Source organism: Antennarius striatus, chromosome 2 (assembly GCF_040054535.1).
Source record: "Antennarius striatus isolate MH-2024 chromosome 2, ASM4005453v1, whole genome shotgun sequence".
Classification (NCBI taxonomy): Eukaryota; Metazoa; Chordata; class Actinopteri; order Lophiiformes; family Antennariidae; genus Antennarius; species Antennarius striatus.
Window position 1 is genome coordinate 15,628,596 of NC_090777.1, and position 17,554 is coordinate 15,646,149.

The following is a 17,554-nucleotide window of genomic DNA, read 5'->3' on the forward strand; positions in this document are numbered from 1 at the left end:
ATGCGCGAGGGTGCACTGTATTACAAAATAGATACTTTAATAATCCCGAAGGAAATTGCACAAATAGGCATGTATCCCACAGACATGTGCAGCTTATAAGCTTATATCACTGGAAAGTAACACAGACAACACCTTAATTCATTGCCATCAAGCTTTATATAACTATATAACACAGAGAAGCAGGCCAAACTGTCCTGTTCATGTCTGGCATTCAGGCTGTAAAATAACAGTTACATAACATGCAGCATGTTTGCTTCTCAGAGCCACTCCAAGTTGGTCCAGCATGTAACATAGACACATGGTTTTATATTTCTTCTTACCCAATGCACCTTTTTAACAAACTAGAGTAATACCACATATAAACATCTGGGTAACAATTTCCAGGATAAGTTTGAATTTTATTTTAAATTTTTCTCAAGACTGTGTTCTGATTGATTTCAAAGGCGAACGATCGCAGCACAACTCTGATACATGCCACATACAGAAGTACTCCGATTACACTGCGATTGTGGCATGTATCTGGAAGGGTGATGAGGGGGAGTACATGGCATTGGTGGCTGACTTCGTGCAGTGGTGCCAACAGAACCAGCTACAGCTCAACGTCTCCAAGACGAAGGAGATGGTGCTGGATTTCCGGCGGACACCTCCCTCTCCACAGCCAGTGATCATCGAGGGTAGTAAGGTGGAGGTGGTAGGAAACTATAAGTACCTGGGACTGCAGCTAGACAGCAGACTGGACCGGTCACTCAACTCGGACTGTGTGTACAAGAAGGGGCAGAGCAGGATGTACTTCCTGAGGAGGCCTGCCTCCTTCGACATCTGTCCTAAGGTCCTTCTCATGTTCTATCAGTCCGTAGTTTCCAGTGTTCCAGGAAAAGAGATATGGACCGTCTGAACAGACTCATCCGCAGAGCGGGCTCAGTGGTCGGTCTGAGCCTGGACTCTATGTAGACAGTTCTAGGGAGCAGGCCCATGTCTAAAGTGAAGGCCATCATGAACAACACCAGCCACCCCCTGCACAACACCTTCTCCCAGCAGAGAAGTACCTTCAGCGGCAGACTGCTGTCACACAGCGCCTCCACAGGCTGAGGTCCTCCTTCGTGCCCCGTGCCATCAGGGGGTACAATGACTCTCTCAGGAGGAGCGGAGGGGAGGTGGTGAGGTCAGCACGCGGTTGAATGGATTTAATTTAATATTATACTGTTAATATTTTAATTTTATACTGTTTTTATTTTAATTTTATACTGTTTATATTTTAGTTATAGTTTAGTTTATGTCCTGTTAATGCTGCTTGTGTCTGTTAGTGTTATATGTCTTGTGGTATGTCCAGTGTTTCTTTTTCTCCTGGTGTTTATCCAGTATTTATTCGTTATGTAATGCCTGAGCAGTGGATATGTGCAATTTCCTCCGGGATTAATAAAGTATGTATATATCCATCTAGCAAAATGCTAAAAATGCTGACGTGACATTTAATGAATTTAAAGACGTATAACACCAGAAGGTTTAGGGTTTTAAAAAGCGTTCTGGAAAGGTAGATTTTATCGCAGAACCGCTCGATCTCATGATTATGTTCTGTGCAGGTGTTATACCCTTTGTAAAAGTTACGAGTTGTCTAGAAACTTTACAATCCAGTGGTTGTGCAATGATCTACCTGATCAACAGGGTGTTCGAGAAGAATTTGTTAACAATGAACAACTCAGTTCACAGATGGAAAACATTATTCAGTCAAAAACGGATTATGGGGCCTTTCTGACATGAGATGCAATTATTGTTCCCACTACAACATAAACGGTAGACATTTCTGCATCCTATTTTAAAGAAGTTTTCAGTCTACCACTGACACATGAAGTCAGAGGAACAAATCAAGTGTCTGGAACATACAAGCCCAGATGTATGTTTTTTTTTAATTAGTGTTTTTTGTTCTGCTTCCTGATTGGTTGTATACCATACCAATCAGTCTCTTCCATGCCGTGTTTCCTGTACAGTAGAGAATGCATTCAGCTTTCCAAATTTACATATATCTTTGATTGCTAGCAGCGTCACTCTCAAGTGCTGTGCTATAGAATATGATCACCAGCACACAAAAAGTTGGACTACTAGTCATGCTACAGAAAGATATCACAGGTTATTTTTAAAATGTAACTACCATGACAAAGGAGGGATCACTGTATCTAACAAACAGATCTTTTTACCAACTTTTTGACTTGTTTGATCAATACAGATTTAAAACAAAAACAAAAAGAGCACAACTTGAATATTCAACACGCACCAAAAGAGAACTTCTGTCAAAAATAATAGTTGAAATGAAGAAAGTATTTGTGTTTCACCCCCTGCACAATCTTACCTTACGTAACTTCACACAGTCGGCCAAACACATCTGAGTCAGCTACCACTGCATCGTGGAGCACAGCAGTACTTTTGGCAGGGTCAGACAGAATGAGAATCCATTTCAATTCAGTGATTATGGAAACAAGATGCTGAAGAAGGCAAAATATGACAAGCACAAAGAGACAATAAATATAAAAGGGGGAGGGAGGGCATGATGGGGAGATGGACACAAACAGTGGATGGTGTGTGAGGAAGTAGGGGAGGGAAGCAGGTCTGCCTGGTGTCCTAAAAACAAACCATGACCAAAAGGTGGAGTGGATGAGATTCTTAACTTGCTCTGGTTTAAAAAAAACAAATTAACTAAGTAACTAACATATAATAACACTGATTTCGCATTTTAAAATTTAATCTTAAGATACACATCAATGAAACGCTGATTCCTCCAGCTGACTATTTTGCATCAGTTTCAGTAAAGTGTTTGTATGTCTTTACTATAATAGTATTTGAAATGCACAAAATATTCAGACAGGTCTTTTAATGTGACAGATGTAAATTTGTGTTCTTGAACAATTCTGCATTTATAAATGACAAAAACATTCAAATGTTCTGCTGACAGCCTCAATGGAAGCATTCCAATTGTTCTTTTCCATGTTATGCTGTACATATGTTATGCTATGCATTAATGATTCTTTAAGGTGCCGCTCCAAGAATGTGTCCTACAGGTGGAACGCTGAGGTCTTCCTACACTTAGGAGTTTCATTGCATCCCAACAAGAGGAGAGTCTCGGCACAATCTGAGCTTTGCAGTCCGTAACATCTGTGTTGTAACCTTAAAATAATACCAGCAGGGAGGAAGACAATAACCCTCCCAAGGAAGTTGTGTTTTCACTCATGTACAGTGGTTGGTTGTTCCAATGAGGCTGGGGACAAATTTTATTCACATCAGCATTCAGACTGCACATTTTTCAACACTTCACTAATTATTTACAATTGCTGAACTTATTTCCCTAAAATGTGATGAAGAATGGGGCATTTAACAGAATTACATTTTATTTTGGGGTGTATGGGTAGGTGGGTGTATGGGTGGGGATGGACAGGTGGAAATCAGCTCTTGATTTCCAAATAAATGTTTTTCTACGTACAATTCTACATTCATGCTTTGAAAATGAATTTTTTTTAAAACTATTAGACAATTTATTGGGTAATAAACCATAAATCATATCTATGCCCTTGCCCAATAGAAACTGGTGTATGGTAAGGAGTGCACGCCCACCTAGAATTTGAATTTGCTGCGATGATTAATTTGGCCATTATGAGTTGGGCTGGAGACAGACAAGTAGAAGCTAATACCAATACTACTAATATTATTTGATTTCTGGAGAGAATCTAGGCCTGTTCAATGTGAGACTTTACTGTACAACTGTTAAGCCTTGATAGATGTTCACGTGCTACTGAGTTAATTCATTCATAATTTCAGTTTTAGTGACAGACAGACATGTGATATACAGGTATGTGAAGAGTGATGCAATAGACATTGCACTTCATGAGAAATATAAACTTCAGGTTGATTGGCTGGTCCCAAAATTGCCCATAGGAGTGTGTGCGTGTGTGTGTGTGTGTGTGTGTGTGTGTGTGTGTGTGTGTGTGTGTGTGTGTGTGTGTGTGTGCATGGCTGTCTGTCTTTGTGTGTGGCTCTGCGGTACACTGGTGTCGTGCCTGGAGTGTCCCTCACCTCACGCCCTATGCCAGCTGGGATAGGCTCCGGCTCCCAGTGACCCGCTGCGGCGGATAATGCAGCAGAAAATAATAAATATAAACTGATCATAGACATTAAAGACCACTTGATTGGTTACTGGTGAGTGAGGTTGTGAGGTCATATTCAGACCCAAATATTCACCACTTCATGTGATCTTCTTTTGGGCCTTAAGGCTTGATGGAATCTTGGCAATACAGTGGTCCCTCCTTAATCGCCGGGATTACTTTCAAAAAATATCCCGGGATAGGCTAAATCCACAAAGTAGTCAGCTTTATTATTTTTTTTACAATTATTATAGATGTTTTAAGGCTGTAAAGCCCTTCACTACACACTTTATACACTTTTCTCAGACATTAACATTTTCACACTTTTCTGTCTTGTTTAAACACTCTCAAAGTTCAAACCTAAGTAGAAAAATAAGTATTTCTCCATCCATGTTGGAACTTGCTGATTTTAGCAGTGTTGTTGTTGTTGTTAGCAGTATTGTAGAAGATAAGGTGGATCATTATCAACATAATGCCTCCCTGACAGAGTTCAGAATAAAACTGGAATTCTGTCTCCAAGTGAAAACGAGTGTACTTACTTCGTTTTATATCACAGTCTTCATCTGTCCTTTACATTGACAACACATGAAATGCTTCACTCTGGATTTAATCAACAGAATGAAGATGTCCTTTATATTTGTGTTCCACAGAAAACTGCCAATTATCTCTGCCAACCAGAGGAGGAGGAAGTTATGTGTTTGGAAGACATCTGAAAACAGTCAACAGATTTTAATTGGATGTGGTGTAGGGTTACTTCTTAACATTTACATTTACAAAAATCCGGAAAAGTAACAACCAATCACTGGATCCTAATCAAGCTCAGGATGATTGGAATATACATTTGAAGGGGGACCAGGCAATATGCAGGGTTTAGTGTTGGGAGATGTGGAGAGGGATGGAGAGAGAGAGGGATAAAAGGTGTCGAGGGGAATGGAGGAATAGAAACATATTATAAAAGAGGACGGCGGTGAGAAGACAGCTGCTTGCATAAGTTGCCTTACATAAGATCTGGCTAATAATGTCACTGTTCAGCTTACCAGAAAAACGGTTACACAAGATGTATGTCAAGATGTCATGCCACACATACACACACACACACACACACACACACACACACACACACACACACACACACACACACACACACACACACACACACACACACACACACACACACACACACACACACACACACACACACACACACACACACAGATGCATACACAAAGTCAAAACAAGCAACAGCAGTTTTTGTTTTCTAACAGATGCTATGGGTTCATATTTCTGTGTAGAGCAGTCTGTAACCAGGATCTCAATAAAAACCCTACAGCAGCTGGAAGCAGACATTAACATCAAATCAAGTCAAACATTCCTAAAACTCTAATTTGGCAGATGCTCATGTTCAAGCAAATCTGAGCTTAAACCTCAAAACCTCATTCTAATTTGGAACTGTTCGTTAACATACTTTTAAAAAGGTCTTCATCGCTATCTCGCCTTCGGATCAAACAGTAGTGAATAACAACAGCTGAATATGTAAAAACCTTCTGTGTTCTACAATGTATGTGTGTGACAGAATGCATGACAGTACCAAATCCTTCGTGCTTCAGCATTCATAAAAAACAACTGCATATCTGTTTATGTCTTTATTTAGCAATCACCAATCACAGATTAACCCCCTCCATTGATGAACTATCTTGCTAATACTTGTACTAATGCTTTACATAGCTGTCAGCTAGCACTGATGCAGATAGTTCCCAAAAATGCAGGTCATTTGCAAGAATTATAAAATCCACAAATGCTACACTTTTTGGCCCTGAAAAGAGAAATTGTGTAACACCTTGATTTTTTTATGGGGCTGGCTTAGAACCTTAGAAGATCTGCCTCACAGCCCCTTGCTTGTGTAAGAGAGTTACACAATACTGAGGACGTGATGGGGAGGAGTGGGAATCCATTAAGTCTGACTACTTTCAATCAATATGGAAAACACAAACGCACAAGCTCAAATACAAAATGTGATTAGATTAATTAATTACAAATCCTGTAATTAGATAATTTTTTTAATTGCCTCACAGCACTAAAAAAACAGGATTCTTTTTTTTACAAGCTAAACCCGCGAATTGGTGTATGACAAGGCGAGGACGATCGATTGAAAGAAAATGAGAATAGAGTGTTTCATAGTAGATTTTGCGTTAAAATTCTAATTGAACAACAAATGGTGAATGCTGAGAGGGCGTAGGAGTGGTGACAGACTGATCAGAAGGTAAATGAAAGATATTATCAATACTTTTTTGTAGTCTTAGACTTTTGATCGCTATGACAGGCAGGAATAACCAGCAATGCATGTAAATGTGTATTCACCTTGCTTGACATTTTTCATGCCTTTTTAAATTGAAATGAAAAATCATATTATCGAATTTTTTAAAAAAAACTAAACTATGGAATATCAATAGTGTTGTCTAAGTCAAAGTTAAAATGTATTCTAGTCCAAGTAAAACTGACAAGTAAACATTGAGTAATATTTTGTATGACTATCTTCACATAGTGAATGCAAGTTTTCAATTGTTGAATCTCATATTTCTACCTACATAAAGTAGGACAGAAATAAAGATAGTTAGGCTTGAACTATTGACTTTAGTGTATTTTTGTAGGTAAACTGAACAGAAGATTTTGCCCTCAGATTGCACCAGAATGCAGGAAAACCCCATTTTCTAAAAAATTTCCCGTGCCCCCCTCCCCATACGACGAGTGTGGTTTTACACCCCCCAACAATTGAAAATTTGCATTCACTATGTGAAGATACAGTCATTCAAAATATTACTCAATGTTTACTTGTAAGTTTTACTTGGACTACAAGACATTTTAACTTTGACTTAGACACTTTGCTTTTAATAAATTTGATTCTTGGTATTATTCAATGTTTACTTGTAAGTTTTACTTGCTATTATAGCAAGCCGCTGTCTTGGACACAAAACTTGGCTTTTTGTGGCTTACTCAATTCTTTTACACTGAGCCACAGTGGCTTAGTCATACTACCTCCTAGTGCAAGCCCAGACTGCATATAGAAAATCACCCTAAGTGTCTTAATACAGCTTGTTTATTAAAACTCAACAATTTCAATATTTAATAATAATAATGTTATTTTATTACATGACAAAAAATGTAGTTTCATATTATTGTTCTTGTCCAATATGGAGTATTTTCTTTGTTTGCAAAAGAGTAAAAAATTAAAATAAAAAAGCACACATTTATTTTACCAACTGTTTATCTAAATGTAGCCAAAGCTAAGCTAAACCTATTCGGGTTGTGACACATTCAATCAGCCTGATGATTGTCAACTGGACTGAAACTTTTGCTTTGAACCTGAAAATACTGAACATACACCTTCATTCAGGATCAGTCAGTACGTGACACACAAGTCTGTGGGCCGCACAATCAGTGTCCGGTGTGAGTTAATCAATGCTGACCTGCACTCACTCAATTCACAGGGTATTTTCAGACCAGTAAACCTTCAGGCTAACCCCACCTGGGTGTCAAATTTAATCCCCACCCACCTCATCAAGTTTGACCTGCACCATAATGGGACAAAGAAAACATGAAAGGAAACTCAGAGGAATGATCACTCCTTCTGTTCAACACCTTTTGGATGCCACCTAGTCAAACACAAAGGGACTCCTACTACTTAGTAACTGAGGTTATAACATTGATTTTGTCCTGATAAATGCATAGCATCAATGCGTAACCAGTGGTGAATCAGATGCATGTAATCAACATTGTCAGTCGTAGCCTAACTGGCAGGGTCAAGAAGCAGCAGGGAGGGATAGGAAACCGTAGCACCCAGGTGATCTCCAATTGGATGCTGCTGGCTAATCTCCAGCCAATCACTGAGGCCTTAGCAGGTTCACTGGGGTTGTTCTGGGTTCATATGAGGACATTTGAGGGAAGGGTTTCCCCAGCTTAACCTATTTTAACTGCACTTAGAACAAGAGCTGGTTTATTCTGCTGGCTGCACATACCAAACCCTCGACTTAGATGAGTGACGGCGCCTGAACGATGCCCAACATTCAGGATATGAAAGCAGCACAAGAGCTCATGAAACAACAACAAAAATAAAGTAAATGCTAAAAAAAAACAAAAAAGTTCTTAACATCAACCAGTGTCCTTCCACTGCAAGAATCTTCACACACATTTTTGAATAAATGTAGTGAAGCCAGGAAATCCTTTTCCTCCCCAATACCATCCTCGGGTTTATCACAGACTAATCACTTTGAAAACACACAGGAAGCAATAGTGGAAGACTGTCATTATGTGAAATAACAAAGCGTTGATCACGTTACCAACAACGGAGAACCATTAAGAATATTAATGAGATGTTTTTACGTCCCACTTCATAGTGGTGATGTATTATAATTGTCAGTGTTCGTTCGTCCGTCCGTCCGTTCATCCATTCGCTAGTCCAACTAATCTTTGCAACCGTTGCAGTTAGAAAGAGGAAAAAAAAAACATTACTCGGGTGGCAAAGGGAATGAAAATGAAATGATGATGTTGACCTTGAGAAAAGTAAGTCAAGATCAAATTTCAACTTTTGTAAACACAGGAACCGGATAAGATAGAAAGACGAGAGAGAAGGCCAGTGTGAGTAAGACCACTGATCAAAGCTAGTGCTTTGATCTATAAAAGTAGGCCAGAGCACCATCTTTGATTTTTAACCTATTCAAGTAAGTCAGGGTAAAATTATTAATTCCGGGGTGTCACGGGATGTTGCCATATATGACTGCTTTGGTTCTAGTTCTAGTTGCAGTTGTATTTTGTGTTTCGTCTTTTAGATTGTTCTGAAATGATTAGTTGACTGAAACAATTTCATCTCCCTTCACCTTTTCATTAACAATTTCATAGATGAAGTGTTTGCTTTCAAAATGTCAAGATGCTCATTATTTTTGGATTGACATATAGTTCTAGAGGTTGGAAATGTTGCTTGGACAAAACAAGAAACTTCACCTCACCTGAAGAAACTGCAGTGAAATATTTTCACCATTTTACTGACCCAATAATTAATTTTCAATCAATTTATTATCATATTAAAAGATGAATTAAAAAAAACATTGCTGACCACGCTGTCATGTTGTGCTACTTGTTGTTTAGGTTTTATTCTAAATGTTAGATTGACCCACACAAACACATGTAAACACACATGTAAGTACCATAGCAGGGCTTTGAACCGTTCATGGAACCATAACGAAAACCAGAAACTTTGGTATTTTGCCAGGAACTAAAACAAAACCGAAAACTTTGTATTTTGTAATGTTACGGAACAGAATCGGAACAGCAAATAATTGTAACCAGTTACTACCGGTTTTTTTTTCATTCTTGAAAAAAATATCTGACCTCATGTTTCCCTTCCTGTCATTCACTGCGTGATGACAGTGGAAAAAAGTTACCAGCAGTCAAGGAAAAGGCAGTCACCCAACCTCGATTATATTCATAACAGGTTAACACTGCAGTCTGTCAGTCTGAAAAAATGTTTGATTCAGACATTAACTCATTGGTTGCCAGTCACTTTCAGTGCAGTGCGTCCCAGTACTATCAGCGCTTTGCAGGCATTAATCTCCTTCGGTAGACTTCCTGCGACGCTCCAGAGATTTATTGGTATTTTCTTTCTGTCCTTGACCGATCCCCAGATGCTTCGTTCATAGCGACACCGTGTTCACTCCCCGGTGAGCTCTGACGCATGCAAACTTTGTTGCATCATAAGCTGCTGCAAAATTCTCCGTCTCTCTCTGATTCCTCATCCTCTGTTCGTAACTGGATCAGTGCTGTTGTTCTGTTTATCGTAGGGACATATCTACAGTGTGAACTAATTGATTTAATTGCCAGTTTAAAAGTCCTTAGGCTACCTACTTATTTACTGTATATTTACAAGAAACGTTATTAACCAATTCGGGAATTAGGTTTTTGTTCTAAACGTTATAATTCCGTTTCTGTTCAGAACAAACCAATTGGCAAAAAATTCTGGTTCAAAGACCTGTTCCATAGTAACATATGTCCTACTGGAGCCATTACGCCAAACATAAATAAAACAAGTTTGTCTACATTTGACCAGCACTTAAGAAACAAAACAGCACTTTGCTCATTTATGTTGTCTTCAAGCTAAATCGTAAATTAATGCTGGTCAGATCAGATGACATAACCAAGGATCCCCCACCAGGGCTACATTTCACTGAAGAAATTAAGAAGCTGAGTTGTCTTATAGTTTAATTAATATTGAGTGCACCCTCGTTCCTCGCGGTTAATGCCTTCCAGGAACCACACGCAATTAACAAATGCAACGATACAGCGACAAACTATTTATCTTATTATTTACAGTAATTTAAACGTTTATGAACCATACCCATACTGATATTAAACCACCTTCTATCTGTTTTACCTTTTCCCACACTCGTATCGACTGATTAAAGCACTTTTGTGTCTCACGAAAGTCTGAGACTCACGGAACGGAGCGCACTTCCGGATGCAGTCATCCAATAAAATGCGTGGCATCACGTGACTGCCTACCAAAAATCCGTGCTGAGGTGAAGTCGCGAGCCTTGATGTGCGAATGAGTGAGGGCGCACTGTAAAGCTTAATCAGCATAAACTATCAAGAGGCACCTCTTCCAGTATATACAGTATGTGCAAACGAATTTGTTGGTGATGATCAGTTTTTGAGAGATGGCCCTCAAATCCTTGCCTGAGATGAATTTCACTCACAGAATACGTCTAGGTTGCTAACGTGGTCAAAATATACAGTGAATTATGCAGGGACTGTCGTCTTTCTTCAAATTGAGAAAGAGGAAATCAGAGCAGTAAAATCTAGACACTCATGTTACAACTCTATTATCACTCAATCATGAAGGCCCAGAGAAGTCATGAAATCCTCCTCCTCAAAGAAATCAGAGCAATCCACATAAACTTGGACTGGCCAATAAAATCCTCAACTGTGGAAGGGAGACTTGAGTGCACATGGATTGAGGGAGAGGATGTTAAATCATTAAAAGTTGACGTGCTACAGGCAGTTCCTTCATCACAACAACTTGGATCTTTCCATTAAAGAGAAAACTTTCCAAAGGGAACAGAGGCGTCAATTTACCTCCAGTTAAGAACTGAACAGTACACACATGATCACACTGCTCACCATGATGTGTACTACTGTTAAAATAACTGACTGATCATGCAACACTCACCTCATCTTCATCAACTGTTAATACAAAAAAAACCCAGATTCACCAAATACATAATCATTTAAGTGATTACAATGTTTAATGTTGGTGGAGCTTATCCAATGAGAATCTACTCAATAGAACTACTGTATTAGTCGTTACTTAAAGTTTAGTCCATTGTATTGATGAATTCTAAAGACCACCAGAGTACCATCAGCTAACAGTCTTGACTGTAATCTATTATACACAACCACAAATTTCCAGAGGAGTGAAGTGGCTAAGAGGGTGCCTAGAGTTGCATTCTGTTGTTTATTCCAGGTGATGTTGTGCATCCAGTCCTTCATGAACAGGTCTGGTGACCTCCCATTGATCATTGAGGGGAGCTCTGATGTAATTCTCATGTCTCCTCATAACATTGAAATACATATAAACGAATGAATATAAGCATTGTGTTTAAAAGCAAGTAAGAAACTTACCTTACCATCCACAGTAAGGCCAATGCCTACAAAATGTACAACTGGAAGAAATCCCTACAAGTACCAGTATTATGGACACATTTGTCAAAGACAAAAGAGCAGGAAAAATATCCTGTTATTTAAATGAGGGACTTCTTGAGAAACTTTTGCCCTACCCAGATAAACAGAAGCAAAGAAAAAGCTCCATGTTCAGTGGGCTGAAAACACCAGGGCTCAAGCTATTCACATGGCTAATACGCTATTTTTCTGCTAACAATTAACCTGCATGTCAAAAATAACTTCAGAATTAGCTCATCATCTATGTCTGAGTGTAACAGTAGGAACATCAGGAGCTTGAACCAGTTTCCTCATAATTGACATCAGCTTTAGAATAGAATATATACAGTAATATGACAATGAAAAGCAGGTTGAGTGCAGAAACCCAGACAACTGTGAAGTGCTGCAATAATTCTTTTTAACATTACGGTTTTATGAATAAAGGTAAACTGGACAGGAACCAGAAACCCATAGTAGGCAGCAGAGGTCGCAGTCTCAGTCGCTCTACATTCCCCCTCCCTTCCTGCTCCAGGATTTTAAATCTCCAGTCAAGAGCGGAGGTGGTTAGAATGTCACTGAGTCTCTACTTCAATATATATTTCCCACTGTGATGTAAAGGTCTTCTCTGAATGAACAGCCAGAGTCCGTCAGTCAGCCAGCCTGGTTGGCAACCCCTTGCTGTTTAAAAAGGAGTTGTAGGTCGAAGAGACCCTCCCCCACTGTTTCAGAATTCATGACCAGCGAGAACGGGGCAGCCGTCTAGTCCTCATCAGTTTCTTTTCTGTTTTTCATGGAAAAACAGAAAAGACAGTCTAGTTCTACGCTGTGTAGGAGAGTTGAAATCAATTTAAAACTGTCACATGATTCATGTGTTTTATGGAAAAAGCATATCTTATTTACAGTACTCTGTTGTTTTGAGAAGTTTCAAATGAAGGCTATTACCTTAATGAATAATAGCTTCACACAAAACACTCTGACAAATAAGTGTTGATGTTTAAGACAAATTAAATCAAATCATATAATAGTTTTGATCGAGAAAAAATTTGTTGTGTCAGACAGAACATTTTGTTTTGGTTCATTCATTATATAAGTGCATTCATACAGTTTGTGCAATAACAACCAAGTTGAAGCTCATTTTATATCCAACTACTTAGATCTTTAGATTACCAGTGTAACTGTTGCCTTCACTTGTTTGTACTGACCAAAGCTCAACATCATGATAGCATTACTTTCCGTTTGATTCTGACAACTGTAATACAAGTCAACAAGTAAAATAACCCTCCTTCCATTGAAAGATGAACTAGAAATAATGAAACACTAGCCTGAAATCCCACCTGGTGACCACTAGCCATTACCAGCACAGCATTCAAAGAAGCCAGCAGCTCATCCTTCAGATATTCCGGTGGCATTTCGAGCGCCATGTTTCTGAACTCTGCCTCCTGCTGAGCTCAGCACCAAGAACAGACTACAGTAACAATCTAAGGCCCCGTCCACACGATGACGGATTTTTTTAAAAACGGAACTTTTTAAAAACGGAACTTTTTAAAAACGCATTGAAAACGATTCCCGTCCACACAACAGCGTTTTTAAAAAAATCTCCGTCCGCACGTAAATGCACCAGTGCGTTTTCGAAGACGGCTATAAGCATGCCAAAACCATGTGGTGGCAGTATTGAGTCAAATTTTATCCAATAGGAATCCTCCGTGTTTTGTTGTCAGAACACACGGGCCCATAAATATTACGTCACAGCGGTTTTCGTCGCAGGCAAGACGACAGCGTTTTTAAAAAGTCGCGGATACGCCGTCCATACGACAACGCAGACCCAGCATTTTTTTAAAAATCCACCTCGGCCAGCGTTTTTAAAAAGTTGTGTTTTCGTTCCGGATACCTGCGTTGTCGTGTGGACAGAAGGCGTAAACGCAACGAAAAAGTTGCGTTTTTAAAATATCCGTTATCGTGTGGACGGGGCCTAAGGATCAAGCAGCGTGATAAAGATAAAAGTGCCCCCAGAGCATCCTGTCAAAATCAGCATATGGGTGAAAATGGGAGCAAAACAAATAAAATAACATTTAATGAACCAGTGTGGTCTACAGTGACAAGAATTTACACATTTAACTTTTTCTTTGTTTGGCAGTTTGCACCGTGAAAACATTCAACAAGGCAGCTTGATGTAAAACTTAATATGATATTCATATGGTTTGTGAAAATATAATACATAATCCGTTCCAGACAGCCTGATGTAAGAAAGTACAGAGTGTAGCCCTTCTCACCATTGCACATCCAGAAACATGAGTCTAGTTCCTTAAAATTAATAATTACAACAAAAACAACTTTTGATGTTCAGTTTATGTAGTTTTAAGCCTCTGAAGACTCACAAACTGGGAAACTTTTTACATTAAACAGATTCTTAATTTTATCCAGCAGAACTTTAACCTGAGGGTTTCTTAAATGAATGAACAAAAGAAAAAGTGGGGTGAGAGGGTTTAATCTGATAAGCTTCCTTCTGGTTATATCCTCTTCTTCTGCTTCAATGATATCTGATTCAAGGTCAGATCAAAAAGAACAAGGTCTGTGAAACACAACTGACAGCAGAGGCAGTGAAAGCCACAATAGTTGACCAAGCTTTACCAAAGTCCAGCTCAGCTAACAAAAGATTTAAACTGACCACAGATAAGTTTTACAAACAAAAACATTGGAAGACTTTAAATCTTCAAGGCTGAGCATTTCCTCAAGAGTCCATTCTCCTCTTTTGTGCAACACCACTATTCTTTGACCATGAAAACAAATCCAAGAAAAGTGATAAATCCATAACGTCTCTCGTATGGAAAAGAGCTGTTCGGAAAAGTCAGCATATCCTCTTCTGAAAGTTTCTTCACTAGATGTAATCGCCTGTCTCCTCCCTGATGCCTACATGTCTGAGAAATTTCAAACAGGTTTGTACGTCTTTACAACAAAATTCTATCCATCCAAAGGTTGAAACAAAACTTGACTTAAACTAATATCCAGCTGCTTCTGATTCAGCCTTCAAGGTTTTCCAAGATCTAATCTAATCTACATATTTGCGGAGTACTTTACTCATCACCGACAGAAACTTCCAAAAAACATTTATTTTTAACATTGGAAGAATTCCTGACTTTACTGTCACATGAACAGAGAATTTTTGCATATTTCCAGTCAATTTTTGCCTTCCTGTCAGTGTCCAGGACACTGACAGGAAGGAAGACAGGAAGACAGGAAGACACTGTCATTGTCTTGCTTGAAATATTTACACACTGCCCCAAATATTTTGTGTTGGACCAGCTGTTTTCATTTGCATTCATGAGCTTTCAAATGACATGCACAACTATGGATGCAGTTTTCTCGTATGCATGCGTCCTTGCTTCTTTGACGCACATTTTTTGACAGGGACGCACAATCATCAGTGTGAAACCCTGGGACGGAAACTTTAGCAGGAACATAGGGTGACCTAAAAGAGTGGAGATAGGAGCACACAGGTAGACTACATCTTTTGTAGATGGTGTAATCTGAAGGAGATCAGTGACTGCAAAGTAGTGGTAGGTGAGAGTGTAGCCAAACAGCATAGGATGGTGGTGTGTAGGATGACTCTGGTGGTGAGGAAGATGAAGAGGGCAAAGGCAGAGCAGAAGACGAAATGGTGGAAGCTGAAAAGGGAAGAGTGTTGCATGACTTTTAGGAGGGAGTTAAGACAGGCTCTGGGTGGTCAGGAGGTGCTTCCATATGACTGGACAACTACAGCTAATGTGATCAGGGAGACAGGTAGGAGAATACTGGGTGTGTCATCTGGAAGGAAACTAGATAAGGGCACTTGGTGGTGGAATGAGGAGGTACAGGAGTGTATACAGAGAAAGAGGTTAACTAAGAAGAAGTGGAACAATGAGAGGACTGAGGGGAGTACACAGGAGTACAGGGAGATGCAGCGTAAGGTGAAAGTAGAGGTAGCAAAGGCCAAATAAGGGGCTTATGATTACTTGTATGCTAGGTTGGACAGTAATGAGGGAGAGACTGATCTATACAGGTTGGCAAGACAGAGAGAGAGAGATGGGAAGGAAGAAGTCACTGTGCCTTCAAAAAAGATGCCATAGTTGAAGAAAAAGCAGGTGACAATGAGTGCTTTTTTGCATAAAAAAAGTTATGAAGTTAATGAAGAAAAAAGGACAGATATTACTGACAGATATTACTGAAATTTGTGTGGAGAAGGCTCTGTCAGCTTGGTGCAGTGTCCACAGGAGAATACAGTACATGAATTAAAGGTAAAGAAAACTATTGAGTGAAAAGCAAAAGTGAAAAGAAAAACGTCATTACATCTTTATTTCTAAAAGTTTTTTTAAATGACTACCAAACTTTAACATTTTGATAAAACTAATATATAATTTTACTCTTTTTCTTTTTAAACAGTTATGATGTTATTAATCAAAACATTAAAAATTAACAGATTAGTTTTTGTATTGGACTGTTGGCAAAACTCAATTCTTGCATACGTTTCTACCATATATTCTGTTATTACATCCCACTTCAAAGTGGACATTAATTGTAATTGTAATTGTAATAAATTTTTCGTGTCTTCGTTCGTCCGTCTGTCGGTCAGTTTGTATGTCCACCAAATATCTTCGCAAACCATTGCAGATAGAAAGACGAAACAAAAAGCACATTACTCGGGCATCAAAGGGGATGAAAATGAGATGATGACCTCAAGAAAACTAGGTCAAGGTCAAATTTCAACTTTTGTGCACTCAAGAACTGGATAAGATAGAAAGACGAGGGAGGAGGCCAGTGTGAGACCATAGATCAATGACAGTAGGTCAGAGCACTAGCTTTGATCTTTGACCTATGCAAGTAGGTCAGAGTAAAATTTTGAATTCAGGGGTGTCGTGGGATGTTGCAGTCCATGACTGCATTGGTTCTAGTTACTTTTGAGATGCATAAATGTCATGTTGGGATGCACAAATTCTTCTTGAAGCGCATCCGAGGGATGCACTACTTCGAGGTAAAATGAACTCTGTGGATGATAGGTTTACACATCTTTAACACTGTGAATAAATAAATAATGGTCACACTGACAACAAAATAAAGCAATCAATCAAGTTATATTGACCTAATAACAACAAAAATAATTATTTATTATTCATCTTCTGGATTGCTTCTTCCGCTGTTGCGGACCACAAAGTTTGCTAGAGCCTATCCCAGCTGACTTACAGGCAAGAGGCGGGGTACACTCTGAATGCAACACCAGTCCACTGCGGAGCTATTATTATTATCATTATTATTCTTATATCCTCAATAAGATTCCATATCAAGTTTGAGTCTACATTTCCTCTGTATTAAATCTCTGTGTTGATATACAGTAATGGCACTAACCTCCTCCTGTTCAATGTGGTAAATATTTTTGACTCCTGCAGACCTGACCAGCTCCTTCAGTGGAGGTCATGTTCTCCAGTCTGCCCTTTCACCTCTGAGCTCCTTCACTGCAGCCTCTGGACTATTGTTTAACTGCCCCTTGCACAAAGAGGTAGGCAAAGTATGGTGGCAACTTTAAACAAACGTTTGATAAGTAATTTCAAGCAATAATAAAAATGTTCAGCATCTAAACGGACACTGGCTTTACAGAACACTTTTATGTACGCCCCTTCCCCTTGGGGTTGCCCTCCTAGTCTGACTCTAGGGTAACACTGCCATGATTTGGCCGGTCGTCCGTTTCAGCGAAC

General features: G+C 39.2%; 1 protein-coding gene across 1 annotated transcript in view; it reads right to left on the bottom strand.

Annotated features, from left to right (window-relative positions):
• The window catches only part of LOC137603077 (helicase ARIP4-like), a 69,925-nt gene that overhangs the window by 51,958 nt on the left and 413 nt on the right, over positions 1 to 17,554 (bottom strand). The gene's annotated exons all lie outside the window — the stretch shown is intronic.